Source organism: Rattus norvegicus, chromosome 4, assembly GCF_021556685.1.
Source record: "Rattus norvegicus strain SHRSP/BbbUtx chromosome 4, alternate assembly SHRSP_T2T, whole genome shotgun sequence".
Lineage (NCBI taxonomy): Eukaryota > Metazoa > Chordata > Mammalia > Rodentia > Muridae > Rattus > Rattus norvegicus.
This window is the reverse complement of record NC_141537.1, coordinates 32235641-32256753: the sequence shown is the minus strand read 5'-3', so window position 1 is coordinate 32256753 and position 21113 is coordinate 32235641.

The window sequence follows — 21113 nt, the reverse complement described above, 5'->3', positions numbered from 1 at the left end:
TGTGGAACGCCCGGACGACTCGCTGATTTTTTTTAATAAATGGGGATGAAAATCTCATAAATTAATCAGGGTTTCCAAGGGAAGTGATGAACCAAAACCCAGATGTTCACCTAATTAACAAATTAATCTTTAAAAACTAGCTGAAAGTTCTTTCCTTATTACTAAACACAATCTTGCTGGATTTTAGCTCTCTGTTACCACTGGTTGTTCGGAAACGAACCCTGTGCTTGTTGCTCATAATTCTCAAACAGCGTTTATCTTGCGGGTGGATTGCAGGCAAAAACTAGAAATGCGTAAAATGCCGTTTTCCTCGGTCTTCCGTTTGTAATTTCGCATGAATAAGGCAGTTTCAAGAAATATGGCACTGCCTCAGAAAACAAGTCTGCATGAAGCTTCTTCCCAGGAGACGGTATCCTTCAAACGCTCTATTATGACAGGAGAACTGGAGTGCCAGCCCAGCAAACACTGGGCAGGTGGGTGGCAAATCTTACTGAGGTTCTCACCAAGTTTGCATTTATATTCAGGAAGTGGTTGTTCTTTGCGTCCACACTGTTGTATATGATCATATTTATTCATGTTGTTATTTTTATCCACCTACGTAGTTCACATCCAAACATGCACAGATGTGTTTTACTTTCACAAGACAATAGGAAAACAAAGTGTTTCTTTCTCCATTGACACAGATTAAATGTGGATATAAATCTGCTCCTGGCCTTTCTTCTCATTTCATAGGCACACTATGTATGGTGACTACAAAGTTAGCACTGATTTCCATTCTTTTATTATTTTATTTTTATTTATTTTATTTATTCTTTTCTTCTCCCTCTGCCCCATTTCTTCTTCTTTTAGCCCACTGCTGAAAATAAAATCCAGGACCTTGTACCTGCCAAGGGAGTTCTCTGCCACTCAACCATACCCTCTGCCCCTTAACCTTGACATCTATAAGCGTAAGCACATTGCATACATAATTTCCTCGATCTTCCTAGAGAGCACACAAGGAACTTGGGACTAAAACAAGTGCGCTCGCTTTACAGGGAGAGAAGCTGAGACTGCAGGGCTTCAGCTGTTCCCCTAATGACAATGAGTGACTGAGCCGAGATCTTGTAACTTGCTATCTGGCTCCAAGCTTGGGGGCAACCATCCATTTCAGGGCCCTACATGATTCTCTGAACGAGGCATTCAGACGCAGAGCACAGAGCCATGTATCTTGTCAGCCTCTCCCTGAGAACTGTATTAGCTTCAAATCCAATTGGCTTTCCCCAAAACAGTTTCTTTACTTCTTTACTGGTTTATGTCTAAGAACTTTCACATTCCAATATATTCCCGGGAAAGATGACAGCCCAGGGGTTTTCACTCGACAGAGGGTAACATAATTTCCACGCCTGAGAAAATCCCCAGCAGAATAGTACCTTGGATTTAGGAAGATGCCCTCCTTAAATCTAACATAAACAACTGGCACAGGAACTAAAGCTTGACCTTCCGACAGTCCCCTGTGGCCTCTTTGTGCCACATACATCTTAGAGCTTACACCGTAAGTATCTTTTGAACTTGGTTAAGTTGAATGGCATCTCTCTGTATGTTTAATACAAATTTCATCTGTAGGAGACAAATAAATTACCTTGTTTCCAATAACCAAGTTTCTTTGACTCCCCGGGGTCACTTAATAACTCCAGAGCTATTTGGTTTGGTTTGGTTTTTTTTTTTTTTCTTCTTACCGTTCTCCAAACTCCTATTCAAGTTGTTTGTTCTTTAAGTAGAGTCTTGAACATGTGAACATGTGATTGTACCTCTATACGTTGTTTTCACTACTTACAAAATGTTTGCTATTTTGTAAGTGACAGATGGTGTCACCAGGCATTTTACAGATAGTAAAACTGAGACAGAATACTCTGGGCCTCTGGTTTGCTCTCAAAACATGTAGAAGATAAATGAAAAAGGTCTCTTCCTCGTCTTAATTTATCCCACTATGCTGGGGTTGTGATCCATTGCTATGGTGCCTACAGTATGCACAAAACCCTGCACCACACCAGCAGGGACAGTAGTTTTGCTCACAGTGAACCCTTTTTGCAGATGGCTTCAAGCTAACCAGGTTCTTTCTTGTACTCTTATTACACATGAAGTCCTTGTCACCCTACTGTGGTTATACTGTGGGTCAATTATATAGAGGTCGTTACAACGCTGTGCGTGAGATACGGCTGTAGAAGTATGTGAGAATGTCAAGGCACTCCAGGAGGATGTCTCACAGCATATATGCTGTCACAGTTCAAGAGTTTATCAGCTTTTGAACATATGACATGGAGCGCTGTTGTAATGCATGAAGAGAAAGCATGGCAGGCAGACAGGCAATGCAAGGAACACGTAGAGAGGAAATTTACGTTGCTACTCTTCTGTTACCTCTCTTCCATGTACCAAAAGACAGAGAAGGATCAGATATGATGTACTCTTTATCTTCTAAGGACTTATAATCAATCAGAGGGCAAGACACAGGGTGTTTGATAGTAATGTTAGCAGCACATAGCACACAGGACGACAAACTCACTATGAAGGGACAGCACAGAGAACACCACGGAGGCTTTGATGAGTGCGTCCAATGGAATCCAGGGGATTCAAACAGATTCCTATGGAGAGCTGAGCTGCACCTACAAAGACAAAGAATTAGCCAGGCGAGGACATGTGAGGGGAGCATTTGAGGAAGAGAGGACAACTTGGGCAAAGTCTCGGTGGCAAGTAGCATCATGGTCCACCTGAGTAACTGTCAATAATGCCATAGTGATGTAGAGCAAGGCACAGTTAAGGCAAGGACCGATAAAAGGAAGAGTTAGCGTCCCGTAATTTCCCACAAAACTCGTTACAGTGGCACTGACATTCTCAGCCCTTCCCTACAGTGTTTTCTTGACTAGACCAGCAACTAGCGGCAAAGGTATGGGACTAATTTGCTTAAAATAATACTCAGAATTTCTTCCTTACAATTCAAGAGACAACCAACATCCCCCTAAGTCCACGACCATGGCCGGGGAGGGAGAGTAATAGATAAAACTGAGGGCTCTATGGGAACCAGGAAAGGGAATAAGCAGATGTCCGCGATGAGGTAGAAGCCAAGTCACAGGGAAACAAGGATGCATCCCGGAAAGACAAACTACAGAAATCAAAGTGAATGATTTAAAGTTATGTGAGCAAGAGAGAAGTTTGGTGTTTCCTGAGAGGCTCTGCCAGATCCTGACCAATACAGATGCAGATGATCAAAGCCAACCATCGGACTGCTTACAGGGGAAGGGCTGAAGGAGCTGAAGGGACCTTATCAGGCATCAGTGGGAGGCCCTTGATCCTGTGAATGCTTGATGCCCCAGTGTAGAGGAATGCTAGGGCGGTGAGGTGGGAGTGGGTGGGCAGGTGGGGGAGCACCCTCATAGAAGCTGGGTAAGGGGAAGATGGGATAGGGGTTTGCAGAGGGGAAACCGGGAAAGGGGATAACATTTGAAATGCAAATAAATAAAATATCCAATTTAAAAATAAATAAATGTATTTATTTATTTATTAAAAAGAGAGAGAAACTTGAATTGAGATCAGGGAGGGGTACAGAATTTGACACTGAGTAGCCAAAAGTACTTAAAAGAAGAAAGTGTCCTTGTGTATGCCAGACCCCGATAAAGTTCCTTGTTTGTCCTGGCTTCCCAAGGCCATTTTCTCAGATAATTCTTGGTTAATGTAATTTTATTAGTCTAGTCCATCCATGTACACTACATAGTTACTTTTGTTTTGACCATCATCCAGATTGAGAGACATAAACAATTCAAAATATTGACTCTTGGTTTCAAACCAACCCATGGATAACAGAGGCTGACCTTCCAGGCAACCACACTGGATGCTAACAAACACGTTTGCTTGATCCCCGATCTATCAAACAACCTCTGGCCTTAACCTAGTTTCCCACACTGTGGAGGAAGTTGCCTATCCTCGTTCTGCTGTTCTGACACAGATACTTAAAGCACCAGAAGTATTCCAATTCGAACGGTAAATTGTATCGTGACCATACATGGAAGGCTCTCTTTTATTTCCTTTCGCACCTGGGAAAAACCCTTGTTTATTCTTTAAGACTACCCACGGTCACCTTAGCAGAGCTGCTTCTCCAGAAATGTCCGAGGCTGTATCATAATACAGCAACCACAAGGCTTCCTTGGAGTCTTAACCGCATGTCTATTTCCCCATACTTTGCAAAATATAGAGCTATTTTAAAATAATAAATCAGTTACGAGGTTACAAACCTATTAATTGTTGTATCCCCATAAATAGCCATGCAAAATCAAACACTTTTTGATGGCTATTTCTTGGACATCTAATTTGAGTGGGAGGAACAAATATGCTCTGTGACTCCTTAAAGTACCATTGTCTGTGACGATATTTGTTTTCTAAAAGTATCAGTATCTTCTCTACATGGCCCAAATCTACTATGCAAACTATAACCTCTGCTTCAATAGCTGAACCAGGAACTGGATGTAAAAGGTTTGCTTTCTCACTGGAGGGCTATCATAGGCCCTACCGGGGCCCCTCTCCATCCCTGGGCAGTGCCAATTACTGAAAACACCATCAAATCATTACACATGAATAAGCACTGCCAGATATCCATTAGTAAACACAATATTCAAAGTTCTCCCCCAAATGTTCTCATTCTATAATGTTTAAAGAAAGGAAATAAGAGACCAGAGCAAACTGGAATCAAGCCTCCATCTAAATAAAATCTAAGAAACTCCAGCTATTAAAAGGTAAGAGGCAGGGCTGGAGAGATGGCTCAGTGGTTGGGAGCGCCGACTGCTCTTCCAGAGGTCCTGAGTTCGATTCCCAGCAACCACATGGTGGCTCACAACCATCTGTAATGGGATCTGATGCCCTCTTCTGCTGTGTCTGAAGATGGCTACAGTGTACTCATATACAAAATAAATAAATCTTAAAAAAAAAAGGTAAGAGGCAAATTTAAATATAACAATGTAGGTTAAAAACAAGGCTGTGGATCAGTTTTATGTTAGGAGTCCATGGGTGAATTAAAGCATATTTCTATACATAGAAAATATTTCATAAACCACTTCTAGGAAGAATAAAGGAACAGCAGGAGGAAGAATACTTTTTTCAATCTTATTTCACAGAAAACTGTGCTGACATTTAACACTCTAGGGTGGAGAGGAAAGGGACTCGTAAGTCCCCACCCCTAACTGTGATGCTGTTGGCAGCTGATGAGTGCTAAGGGAAAGTCAGTTTTCTCAAAACGGTTATAGCCTGTTGCCCACTCTCCAGTGGATGGTGCTATTACACCCCTGCTCCAGTAGATGGTGCCATACATCCACGAACACACGGACAGCAGGAATTGTACACAGTAGCTCTAAAGGGGGGATTGGGAGAGAGAAGTGATGGGAGGGATGGAGAAGTCATGAAACTGGGAGGGGGATATAAAAGGGGAGTCTGGGAGGAGTTGGAGGTGGGGAAAGTGAATATTATCTAAATACATTGTATTCCTATATGAAATCTCCAAAGAACAAGTAAAAATTTAAAGCACATTGTCATGAATACATATAATAAATGTAAAATGAATATTTGGCGTTATAAAGCACTCATCTCCTGAGTGGGCATACTTCCTGCCTTCCTCTTCATCCATACTTTTTTGTTGTCTCTACGTTTCTCTTATCTCTCTCCTTCTTATATTCCCTTTTTCCTGGTTTCATTTCTCAGTTACATGTGTTTTCTTTTCCTTTGTCTGTGCTCTAAGCTGAATCTCTGAGAGGTTAAAATCTAAGAGTGTAAGCAAGCAGGTGACGTTTGTGTTGATTGGTGACTCAGGATCGGGCACAGGGATCCTCAAATAAAGGGTTCTGAGCTGTGTGGCCAGGAAGACTCAGTGTGGATTATAGCGTTCCTATCAAAGCTCTCACATGGAAACATGAATATTCTTTCTTCACCAATGTGTATGTAGTTGGTTTTAATGCTATCTGTCCCACTGGGCTGTAGAAAGAAAAAAGTGAAACTTGAGATAAAGAAGCTCCCATCTGGAGAGCTAGGTTTTGAGTGACTGTGGCCACTGTATGTTTTTTCAAAGGGGTTTGTGAAGAGCCGTCTGTCCTATAACTTAAAATTGCACTGAACTGACTTGAGCTACGTTGATTGGGAACACAAAATAAAAGGACTCTTCATGAATATTTTTAGTTGACTTATTGTTGTAATTTGGTGTGAAATGCTAACCAAACTCAGGCAGGTGTGAAAGTACCTTCCCTTTTCCCTTTATAATGGTTTGTAGAATTACCTCTGTTTTATAAATGAACGACTGAGGTTCGTAGGGGTCAGGGGACTTAGACAATCATAAGGTGTCCTCAACGAGTAAACCAATATATATGCCACTCTGAACTCCAGAAAAGGATGTTTCATGGGGTTATAGTTGAAACCTCTAAAGCAGGAAGTTTACTGACAATGGTCCCCAAAGGGTCACAGCTGTAGATTCCTATCAAGTGTTAATTTGTCTGAGATCCAGAGGATTTCTGTGGTATAAAAGGGGGCAAAAGTGAAGTTTTTTTCCCCCAGAATTATGCTTTTGTGAAAAAGAGGATCACTCTGCTGGCACATATTTAATTTTGTACACACCTATGGATTTGGTCATTTGTATAAACACACACACACACACACACACACACACACACACACTTGTTTTCTGTGTTCACACAATGTTTCCATGGCTGTGAAGCAGATCAGATGGGTTTTTCTGCAAACAAAGGTGAGGTGGTGGTCTTTACATTTCTAGAATTGAACAGGCAGAATTGCAGCTGCCTCTAATACTTCATTGCTGCAAGAATATTGACAAAGGAGATTTATTGATGTTTGAAGGCCCAGAAGAAGTGTGGGTGTGGTGTGGTGTGGTGTGTTGTGGTGTGGTATGTGTCTGTGTGTAAGCTAGTGTAAACTAGTTTTAATTTGCAGACCCAACTCTTCTGGCCTCTGCATCTAAAAACAACACCAACACCAACAAAAAAAATTCTTGGAGGTGGCAGGTTTTCAGGATTAACATTTTATGAACTTTTCAGTAATTTTTGAGAAATTCATGACTTAATACTGTGTTTACATCATTCTTACCCCTTTTCACCCTTTCTAATTTCTCCTGGTTGCCCTACTTCATTTTAAATTCATTTATTTTCCTTGTTATTACTAACATTGAAAAAAAAACCTACTGAGTCCATTTAATGATGTTTGTGTGTGCATGTGCTGATGGCTGATCATTTAGGATTGGATGACCTATTAGGAAGCTCTTCCCGAGAGAAAAAGGATTCTCCCTCTCTCTGCACCTCTGAAGCCCTTGATTATCCATAGGCCTTCATCTAAGGGTAACAGCCTTACGAGGTTTTCCCTATCCACACTGGCATGTCAGCTGGTGTTACCATTATGCAGGTCTATTTTAGGCAAACCGAAATTTTATGCCTATCACCTTTCTATCATCTGTATCTAGCAATAGGCATCTGGGTCCTTTGACTCTAACCATCTTCTCCAACTTCTCTGTGCCTAGGGTGTAGGGGTTGCATAGACGATGTACTAACTGGGGTTAGGCACCCATTTTTTTAAAAGCACCAACTTGAATGTTCACAATGCTTCTCCCTGATTCCTGTCTCCCGACTATAAACAAAGATGAACTAAAAACAGTTTTCTACAGTCAAGTTAAAAATAGAACTGGTAGATTCAACTATCCCATGACAGGATAACATATCCAAAGTGAAGGTATAATTACACGACATGGTTGTTTGTTCTCCGGTGCTCAATGCAACTCCAGTCATGACACCCAAGATACAAAATCTAAATCAACAGAGACACCAAGTCACCAGGATACAGAGAAACATGAACAGCAATTTCTCAACTCTCCAACACTTAGTGTGACTAAGAGTTTACTGCTAGTAAATTACAACAATTTTATATATATATATATATATATATATTTTTTTTATTAACTTGAGTATTTCTTATATACATTTCGAGTGTTATTCCCTTTCCCAGTTTCCGGGCAAACATCCCCCTCCCCCCTCCCCTTCCTTATGGGTGTTCCCCTCCCAACCCTCCCCCCATTGCCGCCCTCCCCCCATAGACTAGTTCACTGGGGGTTCAGTCTTAGCAGGACCAGGGCTTCCCCTTCCACTGGTGCTCTTACTAGGATATTCATTGCTACCTATGGGGTCAGAGTCCAGGGTCAGTCCATGTATAGTCTTTAGGTACTGGCTTAGTCCCTGGATGCTCTGGTTGCTTGGCATTGTTGTACTTTTGGGGTCTCGAGCCCCTTCAAGCTCTTCCAGTTCTTTCTCTGATTCCTTCAACAGGGGACCTATTCTCAGTTCAGTGGTTTGCTGCTGGCATTCGCCTCTGTATTTGCTGTATTCTGGCTGTGTCTCTCAGGAGCGATCTACATCCCGCTCCTGTCCGTCTGCACTTCTTTAGTTCATCCATCTTGTCTAATTGGGTGGCTGTATATGTATGGGCCACATGTGGGGCAGGCTCTGAATGGGTGTTCCTTCAGTCTCTGTTTTAATCTTTGCCTCTCCCTTCCCTGCCAAGGGTATTCTTTTTCCTCATTTAAAGAAGGAGTGAAGCATTCACATTTTGATCATCCGTCTTGAGTTTCGTTTGTTCTAGGGATCTAGGGTAATTCAAGCATTTGGGCTAATAGCCACTTATCAATGAGTGCATACCATGTGTGTCTTTCTGTGATTGGGTTAGCTCACTCAGGATGATATTTTCCAGTTCCAACCATTTGCCTACGAATTTCATAAACTCGTTGTTTTTGATAGCTGAGTAATATTCCATTGTGTAGATGTACCACATTTTCTGTATCCATTCCTCTGTTGAAGGGCATCTGGGTTCTTTCCATTTTCTGGCTATTATAAATAAGGCTGCGATGAACATAGTGGAGCACGTGTCTCTTTTATATGTTGAGGCATCTTTTGGGTATATGCCCAAGAGAGGTATAGCTGGATCCTCAGGCAGTTCAATGTCCAATTTTCTGAGGAACCTCCAGACTGATTTCCAGAATGGTTTTACCAGTCTGCAATCCCACCAACAATGGAGGAGTGTTCCTCTTTCTCCACATCCTCGCCAGCATCTGCTGTCACCTGAGTTTTTGATCTTAGCCATTCTCACTGGTGTGAGGTGAAATCTCAGGGTTGTTTTGATTTGCATTTCCCTTATGAATAAAGATGTTGAACATTTGTTTAGGTGTTTCTCAGCCATTCGGCATTCCTCAGTTCTGAATTCTTTGTTTAGCTCTGAACCCCATTTTTTTACCTTTATTAACTTGAGTATTTCCTATTTACATTTCGGTTGTTATTCCTCTTCCTGGTTTCTGGGCCACATCCCCCAACTCCTCCCCCTCCCCTTTTATATGGGCTTCCCCACCCCATCCTTCCCCCAACAATCACGTTCACTGGGGGTTCAGCCTTGGCAGGACCAAGGGCTTCCCCTTCCACTGGTGCTCTTACTAGGCTATTCATTGCTACCTATGAGGTTGGAGCACAGGCTCAGTCCATGTATAGTAGTTGGATAGTGGCTTAGTCCCTGGAAGCTCTGGTTGGTTGGCATTGCTGTTCATATGGGGTCTCAAGCCTCTTCAAGCTCTTTCAGGCCTCTCTCGGAACCTTCAACGTGAACCCTATTTTTTAATAGGGTTATTTATCTCCCTGTGGTCTAACTTCTTGTGTTCTTTGTATATTTTGGATAAAAGCCCTCTATCAGTTGTAGGATTGGTAAAGATCTTTTCCCAATCTGTTGGTTGCCATTTTGTCCTAACAACAGTGTCCTTTGCCTTATAGAAGCTTTGCAGTTTTATGAAATACCATTTGTCGATTCTTGATCATAGAGCATGAGCCATTGGTGTTTTGTTCAGGAAATTTTCTCCAGTGCCCACGTGTTCGAGATGCTTCCCCAGGTTTTCTTCTATTAGTTTGAGTGTATCTGGTTTGATGTGGAGGTCCTTGATCCACTTGGACTTAAGCTTTGTACAGGGTGATAAGAATGGATCCATCTGCATTCTTCTACATGTTGACCTCCAGTTGAACCAGCACCATTTGCTGAAAATGCTATCTTTCTTCCATTGGTTGGTTTTGGCTCCTTTGTCAAAAATCAAGTGACCATAGGTGTGTGGGTCATTTCTGGGTCTTTAATTCTATTCCACTGGTCTATATGTACCAATACCATGCAGTTTTTTTTTTTTTTATCACTATTGCTCTGTAATACTGCTTGAGTTCAGGGATAGTGATTCCCCCTGAAGTCCTTTTATTGTTGAGGATAGCTTTAGCTATCCTGGGTTTCTTGTTATTCCAGATGAATTTGCAAATTGTTCTGTCTAACTCTTTGAAGAATTGGATTGGTATTTTGATGGGGATTGCATTGAATCTGTAGATTGCTTTTGGTAAAATGGCCATTTTTACTAAATTAATCCTGCCAATCCATGAGCATGGGAGATCTTTCCATCTTCTGAGGTCTTCTTCAATTTCTTTCCTCAGTGTCTTGAAGTTCTTATTGTACAGATGTTTTACTTGCTTGGTTAAAGTCACACCGAGGTACTTTATATTATTTGGGTCTATTACGAAGGGTGTCGTTTCCCTAATTTCTTTCTCGGCTTGTTTCTCTTTTGTATAGAGGAAGGCAACTGATTTATTTGAGTTAATTTTATACCCAGCCACTTTGCTGAAGTTGTTTATCAGCTTTAGTAGTTCTCTGGTGGAACTTTTGGGATCACTTAAATATACTATCATTTCATCTGCAAATAGTGATATTTTGACCTCTTCTTTTCCGATCTGTATCCCCTTGATCTCCTTTTGTTGTCTGATTGCTCTGGCTAGAACTTCAAGAACTATCTTGAATAAGTAGGGAGAGAGTGGGCAGCCTTGTCTAGTCCCTGATTTTAGTGGGATTGCTTCAAGTTTCTCTCCATTTAGTTTAATGTTAGCAACTGGTTTGCTGTATATGGCTTTTACTATGTTTAGGTATGGGCCTTGAATTCCTATTCTTTCCAGGACTTTTATCATGAAGGGGTGTTGAATTTTGTCAAATGCTTTCTCAGCATCTAATGAAATGATCATGTGGTTTTGTTCTTTCAGTTTGTTTATGTAATGGATCACGTTGATGGTTTTCCGTATATTAAACCATCCCTGCATGCCTGGGATGAAGCCTACTTGATCATGGTGGATGATTGTTTTGATGTGCTCTTGAATTCGGTTTGCCAGAATTTTATTGAGTAGTTTTGCGTCGATATTCATAAGGGAAATTGGTCTGAAATTCTCTTTCTTTGTTGTGTCTTTGTGTGGTTTAGGTATAAGAGTAATTGTGGCTTCGTAGAAGGAATTCGGTAGTGCTCCATCTGTTTCAATTTTGTGGAATAGTTTGGATAATATTGGTATGAGGTCTTCTATGAAGGTTTGATAGAATTCTGCACTAAACCCGTCTGGACCTGGGCTCTTTTTGGTTGGGAGACCTTTAATGACTGCTTCTATTTCCTTAGGAGTTATGGGGTTGTTTAACTGGTTTATCTGTTCCTGATTTAACTTCGATACCTGGTATCTGTCTAGGAAATTGTCCATTTCCTGAAGATTTTCAAATTTTGTTGAATATAGGTTTTTATAGTAAGATCTGATGATTTTTTTGAATTTCCTCTGAATCTGTAGTTATGTCTCCCTTTTCATTTCTGATTTTGTTAATTTGGACGCACTCTCTGTGTCCTCTCGTTAGTCTGGCTAAGGGTTTATCTATCTTGTTGATTTTCTCAAAGAACCAACTTTTGGTTCTGTTGATTCTTTCTATGGTCCTTTTTGTTTCTACTTGGTTGATTTCAGCTCTGAGTTTCATTATTTCCTGCCTTCTACTCCTCCTGGGTGTATTTGCTTCTTTTTGTTCTAGAGCTTTTAGGTGTGCTGTCAAGCTGCTGACATATGCTCTTTCCTGTTTCTTTCTGCAGGCACTCAGCGCTATGAGTTTTCCTCTTAGCACAGCTTTCATTGTGTCCCATAAGTTTGGGTATGTTGTACCTTCATTTTCATTAAATTCTAAAAAGTTTTTAATTTCTTTCTTTATTTCTTCCTTGACCAGGTTATCATTGAGTAGAGCATTGTTCAATTTCCAAGTATATGTGGGCATTCTTCCCTTATTGTTATTGAAGACCAGTTTTAGGCCGTGGTGGTCCGATAGCACGCATGGGATTATTTCTATCTTTCTGTACCTGTTGAGGCCCGTTTTTTGACCAATTATATGGTCAATTTTGGAGAAAGTACCATGAGGAGCTGAGAAGAAGGTATATCCTTTTGCTTTAGGATAGAATGTTCTATAAATATCCGTTAAGTCCATTTGGCTCATGACTTCTCTTAGTCTGTCGACATCACTGTTTAATTTCTGTTTCCATGATCTGTCCATTGATGAGAGTGGGGTGTTGAAATCTCCCACTATTATTGTGTGAGGTGCAATGTGTGTTTTGAGCTTTAGTAAGGTTTCCTTTACGTATGTAGGTGCCCTTGTATTTGGGGCATAGATATTTAGGATTGAGAGTTCATCTTGGTGGATTTTTCCTTTGATGAATATGAAGTGTCCTTCCTTATCTTTTTTGATGACTTTTAGTTGGAAATTGATTTTATTTGATATTAGAATGGCTACTCCAGCTTGCTTCTTCTGACCATTTGCTTGGAAAGTTGTTTTCCAGCCTTTCACTCTGAGGTAGTGTCTGTCTTTGTCTCTGAGGTGTGTTTCCTGTAGGCAGCAGAATGCAGGGTCCTCGTTGCGTATCCAGTTTGTTAATCTATGTCTTTTTATTGGGGAGTTGAGGCCATTGATATTGAGAGATATTAAGAAATAGTGATTATTGCTTCCCTTTATATTCATATTTGGATGTGAGGTTATGTTTGTGTGCTTTCATTCTCTTTGTTTTGTTGCCAAGACGATTAGTTTCTTGCTTCTTCTAGGGTATAGCTTGCCTCCTTATGTTGGGCTTTACCATTTATTATCCTTTGTAGTGCTGGATTTGTAGAAAGATATTGTGTAAATTTGGTTTTGTCATGGAATATCTTGGTTTCTCCATCAATGTTAATTGAGAGTTTTGCTGGATACAGTAACCTGAGCTGGCATTTGTGTTCTCTTAGAGTCTGTATGACATCAGTCCAGGATCTTCTGGCCTTCATAGTTTCTGGCGAGAAGTCTGGTGTGATTCTGATAGGTCTCCTTTTATATGTTACTTGACCTTTTTCCCTTACTGCTTTTAATATTCTTTCTTTATTTTGTGCGTTTGGTGTTTTGACAATTATGTGAGGGGAGGTGTTTCTTTTCTGGTCCAATCTATTTGGAGTTCTGTAGGCTTCTTGTATGTCTATGGGTATCTCTTTTTTTAGGTTAGGGAAGTTTTCTTCTATGATTTTGTTGAAGATATTTACTGGTCCTTTGAGCTGGGAGTCTTCACTCTCTTCTATACCTATTATCCTTAGGTTTGACCTTCTCATTGAGTCCTGGATTTCCTGTATGTTTTGTACCAGTAGCTTTTTCCGCTTTACATTATCTTTGACAGTTGAGTCAATGATTTCTATGGAATCTTCTGCTCCTGAGATTCTCTCTTCCATCTCTTGTATTCTGTTGGTGAAGCTTGTATCTACAGCTCCTTGTCTCTTCTTTTGGTTTTCTATATGCAGGGTTGTTTCCATGTGTTCTTTCTTGATTGCTTCTATTTCCATTTTTAATTCCTTCAACTGTTTGATTGTGTTTTCCTGGAATTCTTTCAGGGATTTTTGTGTCTCCTCTCTATGGGCTTCTACTTGTTTATTTATGTTTTCCTGGAATTCTTTCAGGGATTTTTGTGTCTCCTCTCTATGGGCTTCTACTTGTTTATTTATGTTTTCCTGGAATTCTTTCAGGGATTTTTGTGATTCTTTCAGGCATTTTTGCGATTCCTCTCTGTAGGCTTCTACTTGTTCTCTAAGGGAGTTCTTCATGTCTTTCTTGAAGTCCTCCAGCATCATGATCAAATATGATTTTGAAAATAGATCTTGCTTTTCTGGTGTGTTTGGATATTCCATGTTTGTTTTGATGGGAGAATTGGGCTCCGATGGTGCCATGTAGTCTTGGTTTCTGTTGCTTGGGTTCCTGCGCTTGCCTCTCACCATCAGATTATCTCTAGTGTTACTTTGTTCTGCTATTTCTGACAGTGGCTAGACTGTCCTATAAGCCTGTGTGTCAGGAGTGCTGTAGACCTGTTTTCCTTTCTTTCAGTCAGTTATGGGGACAGAGTGTTCTGCTTTCGGGCGTGTAGTTTTTCCTCTCTACAGGTCTTCAGCTGTTCCTGTGGGCCTGTGTCTTGAGTTCACCAGGCAGCTTTCTTGCAGCAGAAAATTTGGTCTTACCTGTGGTCCCGAGGCTCAGGTTCGCTCGTGGGGTGCTGCCCACGGGCTCTCTGCAGCGGCAGCAACCAGGAAGACCTGTGCCGCCCCTTCCGGGAGCTTCAGTGCACCAGGGTTCCAGGTGGTCTTTGGCTTTTTCCTCTGGCGTCTGAGATGTGTGTGCAGGGAGCAGTCTCTTCTGGTTTCCCAGGCTTGTCTGCCTCTCTGAAGGTTTAGCTCTCCCTCCCACGGGATTTGGGTGCAGAGAACTGTTTATCTGGTCTGTTTCTTTCAGGTTCTGGCGGTGTCTCAGGCAGGGGTCCTGCCGCTCCTGGGCCCTCCCCCACGGGAGCCCAGAGGCCTTATACAGTTTCCTCTTGGGCCAGGGATGTGGGCAGGGGTGAGCAGAGTTGGTGGTCTCTTCCGCTCTGCAGCCTCAGGAGTGCCCACCTGACCAGGCGGTTGGGTCTCTCTCTCACCGGGTCTGGGAGCAGAGAGCTGCTGCGGGTATTTTATATTTTATAAAGAAACAAAAGGGCAGAGTTCAAAATTCCCAGTACAGAGAAATTATAAATTTTTTTCTCCATCCTCCCCCCATTACCGCCCTCCCCCCAACAATCACGTTCACTGGGGGTTCAGTCTTGGCAGGACCAAGGGTTTCCCCTTCCACTGGTGCTCTTACTAGGCTATTCATTGCTACCTATGCGGTTGGAGCCCAGGGTCAGTCCATGTATAGTCTTTGGGTAGTGGTTTAGTCCCTGGAAGCTCTGGTTGGTTGGCACTGCTGTTCATATGGGGTCTCAAGCCCCTTCAGCTCTTTCAGTCCTTTCTCTGATTCCTTCAACCAGGGTCCCATATTCAGTTCTGTGGTTTGCTGGTGGCATTCGCCTATGTATTTGCTGTATTCTGACTGTGTTTCTCAGGAGAGATCTACATCCGGTTCCTGTGGGCCTGCACTTCTTTGCTTCATCCATCTTATCTAATTGGGTGGCTGTATATGTATTGGCCACATGTGGGGCAGGCTCTGAATGGGTGTTCCTTCTGCCTCTGTTCTAAACTTTGCCTCCCTATTCCCTGCCAAGGGTATTCTTGTTCCCCTTTTAAAGAAGGAGTGAAGCATTCGCATTTTGATCATCCGTCTTGAGTTTCATGTGTTCTGTGCATCTAGGGTAATTCAAGCATTTGGGCTAATAGCCACATATCAATGAGTGCATACCATGTGTGTTTTTCTGTGATTGGTTTACCTCATTAAGGATGATATTTTCCAGTTCCATTCATTTGCCTATGAATTTCATAAAGTCATTCTTTTTGATAGCTGAGTAGTACTCCATTGTGTAGATGTACCACATTTTCTGTATCCATTCCTCTGTTTAAGGACATCTGGGTTCTTTCCAGCTCCTGGTTATTATAAATAAGGTTGCTATGAACATAGTGGAGCACGTGTCTTTTTATATGTTGGGGCATCTTTTGGGTATATGCCCAAGAGAGATATAGCTGGGTCCTCAGATAGTTTGATGTCCAGTTTTCAGAGAAACCTCCACACTGATTTGCAGAATGGTTGTACCAGTCTGCAATCCCACCAACAATGGAGGAGTGTTCCTCTTTCTCCACATCCTTGCCAGCATTTGCTGTCACCTGAGTTTTTGATCTTAGCCATTCTCACTGGTATGAGGTGAAATCTCAGGGTTGTTTTGATTTGCATTTCCCTTATGAATAAAGATGTTGAACATTTGTTTAGGTGTTTCTCAGCCATTCGGCATTCCTCAGTTCTGAATTCTTTGTTTAGCTCTGAACCCCATTTTTTTACCTTTATTAACTTGAGTATTTCCTATTTACATTTCGGTTGTTATTCCTCTTCCTGGTTTCTGGGCCACATTCCTCAACTCCTCCCCCTCCCCTTTTATATGGGCTTCCCCACCCCATCCTTCCCCCAACAATCACGTTCACTGGGGGTTCAGCCTTGGCAGGACCAAGGGCTTCCCCTTCCACTGGTGCTCTTACTAGGCTATTCATTGCTACCTATGAGGTTGGAGCACAGGCTCAGTCCATGTATAGTAGTTGGATAGTGGCTTAGTCCCTGGAAGCTCTGGTTGGTTGGCATTGCTGTTCATATGGGGTCTCAAGCCTCTTCAAGCTCTTTCAGGCCTCTCTCGGAACCTTCAACGTGAACCCTATTTTTTCATAGGGTTATTTATCTCCCTGTGATCTAACTTCTTGAGTTCTTTGTATATTTTGGATAAAAGCCCTCTATCAGTTGTAGGATTGGTAAAGATCTTTTCCCAATCTGTTGGTTGCCATTTTGTCCTAACAACAGTGTCCTTTGCCTTATAGAAGCTTTGCAGTTTTATGAAATACCATTTGTCGATTCTTGATCATAGAGCATGAGCCATTGGTGTTTTGTTCAGGAAATTTTCTCCAGTGCCCACGTGTTCGAGATGCTTCCCCAGGTTTTCTTCTATTAGTTTGAGTGTATCTGGTTTGATGTGGAGGTCCTTGATCCACTTGGACTTAAGCTTTGTACAGGGTGATAAGAATGGATCCATCTGCATTCTTCTACATGTTGACCTCCAGTTGAACCAGCACCATTTGCTGAAAATGCTATCTTTCTTCCATTGGTTGGTTTTGGCTCCTTTGTCAAAAATCAAGTGACCATAGGTGTGTGGGTCATTTCTGGGTCTTTAATTCTATTCCACTGGTCTATATGTACCAATACCATGCAGTTTTTTTTTTTTTATCACTATTGCTCTGTAATACTGCTTGAGTTCAGGGATAGTGATTCCCCCTGAAGTCCTTTTATTGTTGAGGATAGCTTTAGCTATCCTGGGTTTCTTGTTATTCCAGATGAATTTGCAAATTGTTCTGTCTAACTCTTTGAAGAATTGGATTGGTATTTTGATGGGGATTGCATTGAATCTGTAGATTGCTTTTGGTAAAATGGCCATTTTTACTAAATTAATCCTGCCAATCCATGAGCATGGGAGATCTTTCCATCTTCTGAGGTCTTCTTCAATTTCTTTCCTCAGTGTCTTGAAGTTCTTATTGTACAGATGTTTTACTTGCTTGGTTAAAGTCACACCGAGGTACTTTATATTATTTGGGTCTATTACGAAGGGTGTCGTTTCCCTAATTTCTTTCTCGGCTTGTTTCTCTTTTGTATAGAGGAAGGCAACTGATTTATTTGAGTTAATTTTATACCCAGCCACTTTGCTGAAGTTGTTTATCAGCTTTAGTAGTTCTCTGGTGGAACTTTTGGGATCACTTAAATATACTATCATGTCGTCTGCAAATAGTGATATTTTGACCTCTTCTTTTCCGATCTGTATCCCCTTGATCTCCTTTTGTTGTCTGATTGCTCTGGCTAGAACTTCAAGAACTATCTTGAATAAGTAGGGAGAGAGTGGGCAGCCTTGTCTAGTCCCTGATTTTAGTGGGATTGCTTCAAGTTTCTCTCCATTTAGTTTAATGTTAGCAACTGGTTTGCTGTATATGGCTTTTACTATGTTTAGGTATGGGCCTTGAATTCCTATTCTTTCCAGGACTTTTATCATGAAGGGGTGTTGAATTTTGTCAAATGCTTTCTCAGCATCTAATGAAATGATCATGTGGTTTTGTTCTTTCAGTTTGTTTATGTAATGGATCACGTTGATGGTTTTCCGTATATTAAACCATCCCTGCATGCCTGGGATGAAGCCTACTTGATCATGGTGGATGATTGTTTTGATGTGCTCTTGAATTCGGTTTGCCAGAATTTTATTGAGTAGTTTTGCGTCGATATTCATAAGGGAAATTGGTCTGAAGTTCTCTTTCTTCGTTGTGTCTTTGTGTGGTTTAGGTATAAGAGTAATTGTGGCTTCGTAGAAGGAATTCGGTAGTGCTCCATCTGTTTCAATTTTGTGGAATAGTTTGGATAATATTGGTATGAGGTCTTCTATGAAGGTTTGATAGAATTCTGCACTAAACCCGTCTGGACCTGGGCTCTTTTTGGTTGGGAGACCTTTAATGACTGCTTCTATTTCCTTAGGAGTTATGGGGTTGTTTAACTGGTTTATCTGTTCCTGATTTAACTTCGATACCTGGTATCTGTCTAGGAAATTGTCCATTTCCTGAAGATTTTCAAATTTTGTTGAATATAGGTTTTTATAGTAAGATCTGATGATTTTTTTGAATTTCCTCTGAATCTGTAGTTATGTCTCCCTTTTCATTTCTGATTTTGTTAATTTGGACGCACTCTCTGTGTCCTCTCGTTAGTCTGGCTAAGGGTTTATCTATCTTGTTGATTTTCTCAAAGAACCAACTTTTGGTTCTGTTAATTCTTTCTATGGTCCTTTTTGTTTCTACTTGGTTGATTTCAGCTCTGAGTTTCATTATTTCCTGCCTTCTACTCCTCCTGGGTGTATTTGCTTCTTTTTGTTCTAGAGCTTTTAGGTGTGCTGTCAAGCTGCTGACATATGCTCTTTCCTGTTTCTTTCTGCAGGCACTCAGCGCTATGAGTTTTCCTCTTAGCACAGCTTTCATTGTGTCCCATAAGTTTGGGTATGTTGTATCTTCATTTTCATTAAATTCTAAAAAGTTTTTAATTTCTTTCTTTATTTCTTCCTTGACCAGGTTATCATTGAGTAGAGCATTGTTCAATTTCCACGTATATGTGGGCATTCTTCCCTTATTGTTATTGAAGACCAGTTTTAGGCCGTGGTGGTCCGATAGCACGCATGGGATTATTTCTATCTTTCTGTACCTGTTGAGGCCCGTTTTTTGACCAATTATATGGTCAATTTTGGAGAAAGTACCATGAGGAGCTGAGAAGAAGGTATATCCTTTTGCTTTAGGATAGAATGTTCTATAAATATCCGTTAAGTCCATTTGGCTCATGACTTCTCTTAGTCTGTCGACATCACTGTTTAATTTCTGTTTCCATGATCTGTCCATTGATGAGAGTGGGGTGTTGAAATCTCCCACTATTATTGTGTGAGGTGCAATGTGTGTTTTGAGCTTTAGTAAGGTTTCCTTTACGTATGTAGGTGCCCTTGTATTTGGGGCATAGATATTTAGGATTGAGAGTTCATCTTGGTGGATTTTTCCTTTGATGAATATGAAGTGTCCTTCCTTATCTTTTTTGATGACTTTTAGTTGGAAATTGATTTTATTTGATATTAGAATGGCTACTCCAGCTTGCTTCTTCTGACCATTTGCTTGGAAAGTTGTTTTCCAGCCTTTCACTCTGAGGTAGTGTCTGTCTTTGTCTCTGAGGTGTGTTTCCTGTAGGCAGCAGAATGCAGGGTCCTCGTTGCGTATCCAGTTTGTTAATCTATGTCTTTTTATTGGGGAGTTGAGGCCATTGATATTGAGAGATATTAAGAAATAGTGATTATTGCTTCCCTTTATATTCATATTTGGATGTGAGGTTATGTTTGTGTGCTTTCATTCTCTTTGTTTTGTTGCCAAGACGATTAGTTTCTTGCTTCTTCTAGGGTATAGCTTGCCTCCTTATGTTGGGCTTTACCATTTATTATCCTTTGTAGTGCTGGATTTGTAGAAAGATATTGTGTAAATTTGGTTTTGTCATGGAATATCTTGGTTTCTCCATCAATGTTAATTGAGAGTTTTGCTGGATACAGTAACCTGGGCTGGCATTTGTGTTCTCTTAGAGTCTGTATGACATCAGTCCAGGATCTTCTGGCCTTCATAGTTTCTGGCGAGAAGTCTGGTGTGATTCTGATAGGTCTCCTTTTATATGTTACTTGACCTTTTTCCCTTACTGCTTTTAATATTCTTTCTTTATTTTGTGCGTTTGGTGTTTTGACAATTATGTGAGGGGAGGTGTTTCTTTTCTGGTCCAATCTATTTGGAGTTCTGTAGGCTTCTTGTATGTCTATGGGTATCTCTTTTTTTAGGTTAGGGAAGTTTTCTTCTATGATTTTGTTGAAGATATTTACTGGTCCTTTGAGCTGGGAGTCTTCACTCTCTTCTATACCTATTATCCTTAGGTTTGACCTTCTCATTGAGTCCTGGATTTCCTGTATGTTTTGTACCAGTAGCTTTTTCCGCTTTACATTATCTTTGACAGTTGAGTCAATGATTTCTATGGAATCTTCTGCTCCTGAGATTCTCTCTTCCATCTCTTGTATTCTGTTGGTGAAGCTTGTATCTACAGCTCCTTGTCTCTTCTTTTGGTTTTCTATATGCAGGGTTGTTTCCATGTGTTCTTTCTTGATTGCTTCTATTTCCATTTTTAATTCCTTCAACTGTTTGATTGTGTTTTCCTGGAATTCTTTCAGGGATTTTTGTGTCTCCTCTCTATGGGCTTCTACTTGTTTATTTATGTTTTCCTGGAATTCTTTCAGGGATTTTTGTGTCTCCTCTCTATGGGCTTCTACTTGTTTATTTATGTTTTCCTGGAATTCTTTCAGGGATTTTTGCGATTCTTTCAGGCATTTTTGCGATTCCTCTCTGTAGGCTTCTACTTGTTCTCTAAGGGAGTTCTTCATGTCTTTCTTGAAGTCCTCCAGCATCATGATCAAATATGATTTTGAAAATAGATCTTGCTTTTCTGGTGTGTTTGGATATTCCATGTTTGTTTTGATGGGAGAATTGGGCTCCGATGGTGCCATGTAGTCTTGGTTTCTGTTGCTTGGGTTCCTGCGCTTGCCTCTCACCATCAGATTATCTCTAGTGTTACTTTGTTCTGCTATTTCTGACAGTGGCTAGACTGTCCTATAAGCCTGTGTGTCAGGAGTGCTGTAGACCTGTTTTCCTTTC